This window comes from Boleophthalmus pectinirostris, unplaced genomic scaffold (assembly GCF_026225935.1).
Source record: "Boleophthalmus pectinirostris isolate CB_2022bp ecotype Guang Dong unplaced genomic scaffold, ASM2622593v1 HiC_scaffold_17, whole genome shotgun sequence".
In the NCBI taxonomy this organism is placed as follows: Eukaryota; Metazoa; Chordata; class Actinopteri; order Gobiiformes; family Gobiidae; genus Boleophthalmus; species Boleophthalmus pectinirostris.
In genome coordinates this window covers 29,839,741-29,846,559 of record NW_026571115.1, presented here as the reverse complement: position 1 = coordinate 29,846,559, position 6,819 = coordinate 29,839,741, and the positions used below count along the sequence as shown (strand labels likewise).

General features: G+C 40.3%; 1 pseudogene; it reads right to left on the bottom strand.

The window, feature by feature from the left end:
- Positions 1–5,524: 5,524 nt before the first annotated feature.
- LOC129408808 (5S ribosomal RNA) lies at positions 5,525–5,641 on the bottom strand (annotated as a pseudogene).
- Between the last annotated feature and the right edge of the window lie 1,178 nt (positions 5,642–6,819).

The following is a 6,819-nucleotide window of genomic DNA, read 5'->3' as shown; positions in this document are numbered from 1 at the left end:
CATGAAAATTGTATGTTTCTCCATTGTGGGGTTTATCACTAATTCAAACGGGCCCGTGCAAAAATACGGGCGTGCGCGTTACCACCCCCCGGAGGTAAACTTATGCATGAACACGTGAATTATTGAGGTTTAGGGAACACTGGGGAAGCGAACAGGAGCCCGTATTTGCTGAGTGCGCGCTTTGTTTTGGTTTGGCACTTATGAAGGAATACAGGCAATTAGCGGCGTGAAACATCTAGCTACACAATGTTATTAATGTGCGAGAACAAAGCACAGAGAGATGGCGGTGATAATTAGAAATAACTAGCGAGAAATAATGTTGTCAAGGAGAGAAGGGGCATGGTTGGATGAAGGTGTTTGAAATATGATATGGTTTATTAGTGGATCATTAAAGACTATGTATTATGTGCATTAGTATTCAGCTCAAAGCCCAGACGCTGACGACCGAATGAATGCAAACCTGCGTCTTTGTGCGAGACACTTAAAGCTGCACTGTGTAACCTTTCTGGTGAGTGGTCCGTCATCTGCTTGTCTCCATGGAAATGATATTGGATGGCCTGGAATGTTATCTATTCACTAACATTGTTTTTATTGACCTAAAAACATTTTGCACAGATCTGACATGTGACTGGGCCCTGTGTCATCACCTGCTGTTGCCATAGAGATAAATAAGTGTAATGCCGTACTGTGTAACATTTAAGGCAACATCTTCATGGAGAGAAGCAGGTGACAGACCCTTACCCTAGACTGATTCATCAGACTGTTTCACTTTGTGGAAACCGTCTGTCCTCACAGCATTAGGATTCGTTCACTCAACAGTAGGCAGGTACGTTTTTTTATTTAACCAATTGCTGCTATTTGGTCATGATGTATGTAACAAATCCTGTAGGAAGAAGGGCAATAACGTCTTTCCCCTTGATAAATTCAACAAACATTCTCTTTGTTCCGGCTTTAAATCCTCGATCTTGGGAATCGTCGCCAACACAGAATGTCTGTCTTTGTCTACATCCATCTCGACCGCTTTGTTTACTGTTGTGTGTTGTGGGATCCAGACAGGTGCTTGAGTTTGACGTTATGGCTTCATAGCTCTTTGCTGATTGGCCTTCGTGTGGTCTACAACTTCCGGGGTTCTTGCAAATCATCTAGTGTATTCCGATTCCTGACCTAGTCGCTGGAGAGAAATTAATTTGAGTGGCGGCACTAGGTGGCACCAGCCTGGCTACCCTTAATCTGCACCTTTAAATAAAAAAAATAATACATAAATAACACATTTTTACATTGAATTTACAACATGGAATGAAAACACGTAAAGTGGAATTCAACTAAATCAATTATTTGTTGATTTTAGTACATGCTACGTTTGAGTGTGTGCTCCCTCTAGTGCAGTGTTTCCCAAAGACTGGTGGGTTGCAAGAGATGTTTTTGGGCATCACCTTGTCACGATCTGCATGTAGGTCTGCAACATACAGTTCTGCCTATTTGCCTGATCTGTTGCTGCGCTCTTCTCCTGCACCCTGGATTCAAACATGCTGCAAAAATGCAAACAGGCCCACCTATCTCATTAGAAATGTTGAAATATTTTGTATAATTTCTAATCTTTTTGTAATTATTTTATTGACTATTTTGTTCTAATATTGCTGGTTCATTTTAATGTTGAAAAGAAAAAGAAATGGGCTACATTTAGTGTCCAAATAAACAACTTATGGATCCTTTTATTGCTGGTTCAATTACTGTTTTTCTTAAAACTTGAGTAATACTTATTCAGATAGACACGATCACTCTGTCAACATTAAAATATTCTCATTAATGTTCAATAACGGTTAAATCCACTTTTATTTTGTGATTTACGAATAATGTCTATTGACTTGGGTTGTGACTAGGGATGGGCATGATTAATCGATTAATCGATAATTGATCATTAAGAATTTCATCGATTACGTTCATTTTAATCAACAAACCGAATGTAGGTTGCTGTGCGTAGCGTAGAGTGACCAAACAGGGGTCCGTACATGTAGCTCTTTGCACTCAGAAGGAGCGAGACACAAACAGTCGGTCAGTCTGCAACGCAAATGCGTATTTAACGATGACTTGTACAAGAAATTCCACACTTTCCGTTGCGTTCGAGAGAAGTGTGAGTCCATGTGCACAGTGTACAAAGCAGCACATATGTTTCGGTGTCCAGTGGGAAAAAGTTTTGCCAGGTGAGAGTCGCGCAATGTCGATGACGAGTCCCCACCTCCCTCCCCCCGTACGGTGTCCTGGTTTTGACAAACGCAAATATGGTCACACTAACCTGTATTCACCTGAGTCATGTCTTTTAATCCAACAGAAGTTGACCGCATCAGCGACACAAGAGCTGTAGTTTTATCTTCGCTTAGTTTCTGCAAATTAGCGATGCGGTTTTAAGTTTCGTTTTTGTGAGAGTTGCGCAAAACTGCGTTAAACACATTATAATGTCAAACGGATTGATGTGGCTCTAGAGTCGTTACGGTTTATATGTCGTAAAGTTGAATTTATGTATGCAGGTTAGTAGTGCAGATAGTAATAATAATGATGATAATTTTAATATAAACACGTTAATGATTAATCGATAATCGATCGTTAATTCTTCCGACGATTGATTAAGAAAATTTTCATCGAATGCCCATCCCTAGTTGTGACGGTTTGTGACTTTTAAAATATGGGTCCCCAGAAAAAAAAAAAAAAAAAAAAAACTCTGGGAAACACTGGTCTAGTGGGCACTGCAATTTCAGGTACTATGTGACATCACACAGGACTGCCCTGATTAGGGGCAGGGGTGGAGTTTGAAGTGTGGATACCTGGTAGACCAATTACACTGTTCCTTATACCTCCAGACTTCGCCCTTCCTCTTTACTTTATTTTATTTAATTTTATTATTTGATGCAAACAAGTAAATTATAACATGGACTTGAAATCAATATCTATATAAATCTAAATATCTATAAATGTATAAAACTGTGAATATCTCATACAGTACATACATTTTTTCATACACATTTGAAGAAAATCTAAAGGATAAACAGGTTAAACAAAAAAAAAAAAAAAAAGAAAGAAAACAAATATGTGATTTCCAGCCCCCTCCCTCCCCTCCTCTTTTGTCGGGCCTGATCATTATTATTAGGCTCCATTGTTTATCCAACACAGTGTTTTGTAAATGTGGAGGGGGCGGAGTCAAACACCCCCCTGAATTATAACGCCACATCTCATCACGTCCAATCAAAGCCTTTCTAATCTAATGTTCTAATGTTGTTTCCGCATCACAAACAGACCTGGAGTTGTGTTTTGTTTCATTCACACATGTTTAACGCACAAACCCTGCGTAGTTAGGCGGAGTTCTCTTAAACAGAAAACACTTCGTACTCCTTGGCTAGAATCATTCGGATGATTTCAGCCCTGGAATTGCCAACTTCTACTGAACTAAGGCTGCGTTTATACGATGACAGTCTGAATAGAAGACGCAAAAGTGGTGTTATGTCTTCGCTTTTTATTTCGTGTTTAGACAAGTGTTTTCGGGAGGAAATCTGCGTGCATACGGTGACGCAAAAGTGTGTGGAATTCGATTGGGTATGTTTGTACTTAAAGCAACAAGGGCATCATCTTTGGGCCTACAGAAGTTTTCACGTTGCGCATTTTCATCAGCTACTCCTTCCACAAAGTTGTCCCACCATCAACTCTCACCTGCGACCAACTGGTGCAGAATTTGACAGAGGTGATTGCAGATCCTTCTCTGTTCACTAATAATATCTCTGCAGATTCTGTATGTTTGTTGGGAGCCTCCTGTAAGTTTATTACATTTCCGACGCATGGAAATGATCCGAAATTTTAGGATCAGTTTAGTTTTATTATAGTTTATTATGATGACGGTCTGAACAGAAGACACAAAAGTGGCATTGTGTCTTCACTTTTTATTCTGCATTTAGACAAGCGTTTTCGGGAGGAAATCTGCGTGCATACGATGACGCAAAAGTGTGTGGAAATCGATTCGGTATGCACGCCATCCGACATGTTTGTTTCTGTGTACTGTATGTATGTGATGTGAGCAGATCTGACCAGAGTTTTGCGTCTTGGGCAGTGTAGACGGAAACTCTACGGCGGAGCGTGATTCAACTTTTCCACTCTGGAGGGTGGTTTCAGATTTTTGCGTTTTTAAGCCCCAAAACGCTGTCACCGTCTAAACGAAAGGCACTTCTGATTAAAAATATTTTCTGGTTTTCACTCGTAAACAGACCCTTAAAGTAAAAAGAACTTGAAAACTACAACTTCATGACATCACAAGGTGGAACAGAGCATTTTGAGCTGTGGGGATGTAGACAGACTAATAATAAAGTGTCACTCAAACATGTATGAATGAAACAAAACACAACTCCAGGTATGTTTATGACAAGGAAACTACATTATAACATGAATCAGAAAATAGAGTAATACGGATAGACAATTTACAATCTCCGTAGTGAAATCCTCCCCGTGAATCGTAACGCCACGTCTCATCTCATCAAAACGTTGCAGAGGGGATGAGACACGAGCAAACAAACTAAATAAATAATTAAACTAGCGAACAGTGACATGACACGAGCGGAGAGGCAGGCTGTGGGAGGAGAGGAGAGCGGGGGGGGTCTAGAAGTGTGTAGAACAGTGTCAGATTTGGACTACTCTTGAAGTGTGCTCCAAAAACATGACACGCAAAGACTCAATTTGAAGTTGAAAAGAAGGGTCGTGTAACTTTTCTGGTTTGGTGTTATACGCTACTTGTTCTGTTTCCATGGTGATGGTGCTGGATCACAGTACGGCTTTAAACATATCAGTTTCCATCTGGCGTTTTCAAAACAATATAGGTCTCATGGTGATCTTAATATGTTATATGACAGCATTTAATGAATACCTCATCGAAGTAAAATAACCTCTTGAAAGTATATTAGTACAGGCTTTTACACCAAATGTGGCAGAAGACCTTCTAGAGGAAATACTGCCCTACAAAATGACCTTTACTTGCCAGAGTGTGAAACTGAGAAAAATGACTTCTGACCTATTACACTTTTGTTTGGACAAAACTTTCTGTATAATAGGTCGGGCTCCCAAAATTTGACAGCTAGTTGCTATAATGAAGATATATTTGTATGTGAAAAATATTGAGCTCAAAATTGGCCTTTGACTCTTATTTGTCGGTTCCTGTTCTCTGCTTTTGTATCATGAGCCAAAAATAAGAGTCATGCAAAAGGCAAAAGTAAATAAGTCTTCATTTATATAACGCTTTTTCACAGACAGTTTTGTCACAAAGACGCTTTACAGAGCAATATTCAGCATGATTCATTCACTCTATACCTGGTGATGGTGAGTTACTATTGTAGCCACAGCTGCCCTGGGGCAGACTAACAGAAGCTTGGCTGCCAATCGGCGCCATCGGTCCCTCCGACCACCACCATCACGCACACACCACTTTCATACTAGGCAATGTGGGTGAAGTGTCTTGCCTAAGGACACAACAACAGTTATTCCCACTGGCGCCCCCCTGTGGCACCTGACTTTCCCAGTGTCTCTCATCCAAGTACTAACCAGACCCGGCCCTGCTGAGCTTCTGAGATCTGACGGGATCAGGCTTTTACAAGCCGGTATGGCCACAAAAGGCAGAAACTGACATAATCATTATTTGCTTGACTTCCGTCCATGATCAGAACACCTCACCAAACTCTAGTCATCATGGTGTTTGTTTGAAATGATATAGAAGAGCTTTGGATTTCCTGTTTAGTGATAATCATGATCCTGAGGCGACACTTACAAAGTTAAACAGTTTGACAGACAAGTTACTTTGCAGTATAGTGCGTACAGTATGAATAAATGCACAAAATACTTTCACATTAAAGATAATTAAGTATAATTGAATACAAAGGTTTATTTATTTAATGTGTTAAGATCCAAGGCTGCAACAAAAAGAAGGAGCATGACCAAGCATGATGTTACGGCATTCAGAATACTCCCAAGACTTTCCAGAAAAAATAACCATTTAACCATCAACCAAAACACCGGGGCGGAGTAATAATGAGGCCTTTTCTGTTGGATTGACCTGGCGCCCCCTGGAGGCTGCTGTGATGCTGCAGGACACAGAGGAGGGGGGCACTTTTGGCTCTTCCACAGGCTCTGCTCACCCTCCCTGACCAGTCCTCTTGTTAAACTACACTAAGACCTTAAACTCGCAGTGGAAATGTTGCTGCAGCAAAACTTGAATTTTCCTCAGGATCACTACAATATCTCTCTCTCTCTCTCGTGTTGTTATGGTGCTCTGAAGGGGAGTGACTCAGCATGGAGAGCAAAAGGAAGAGGGGTGGGGGCTCAGAGTTAACTATAAACTAAACTGAAACCCTTTTTAAAATGTTAATACGTTGTTTTCGGCGAATATCACATTTTGAAAACAATAAAAGCATGACGATCTCAACATGTTATGAACAGTGTTGGGGAGTAACAGATTACATGTACCAGAGTTACGTAATCCGAGTACAAATTATGAGTAACTGTATTCAGTTACAGTTACTGTTTTAGTGAGTGGTAATTGGATTACAGTTACTTTGTTGAAATAAATGGATTACAGGGTGGTATTTTCCTGTTTTCACATTTTGGGCTATATCCCTTTTTGTTTTTTTGTTGTTGTTTTTTCAGTAATTCCACTCATTGTCGGACACTAAACCAGGACTAAAACCAAGACTAAACCAGGACTAAACCAGGTCTAAACCAGGTCTAAACCAGGACTATACCAGGCCTAAACCAGGTCTAAACCAGGTCTAAACCAGAACTGAACCAGGTCTAAAC